Source organism: Otolemur garnettii, unplaced genomic scaffold (assembly GCF_000181295.1).
Source record: "Otolemur garnettii isolate 467f Iridium unplaced genomic scaffold, OtoGar3 scaffold00005, whole genome shotgun sequence".
NCBI classification, from domain to species: domain Eukaryota; kingdom Metazoa; phylum Chordata; class Mammalia; order Primates; family Galagidae; genus Otolemur; species Otolemur garnettii.
In genome coordinates, this window is record NW_003852400.1 from 46136500 (window position 1) to 46136857 (window position 358).

Consider the following 358-nt stretch of genomic DNA (forward strand, 5'->3'; position numbering starts at 1 on the left):
GAGATAAAGACAGATACCTCTTAGTTTGTGGACACAACAGGATGTACAAGTATGTATGGTCAGAATAAAGATGGAGCATGAGGGCCGGGAGTTTGAGATTAATCTGCTCATTGGTTCTTATTTTGGTCACATAGTCATTGAATTTGGATGTAATTTTTTAATATTATTATATTTAGTCAAATTTCTCTTCTTCTCTATCTGGAAAGACAGGATTCAACAAGAACTGCTTAGCTATTTAACTGAGCAGCTTGGTTCATTTCTGAGACTCAGCTGCTACATAATAACACCTGCATCATATATGTAATTTTGTAGTTAGTTATTTTTAAAGGAAATTTCACAAGGTAATATTTGAGTGTTT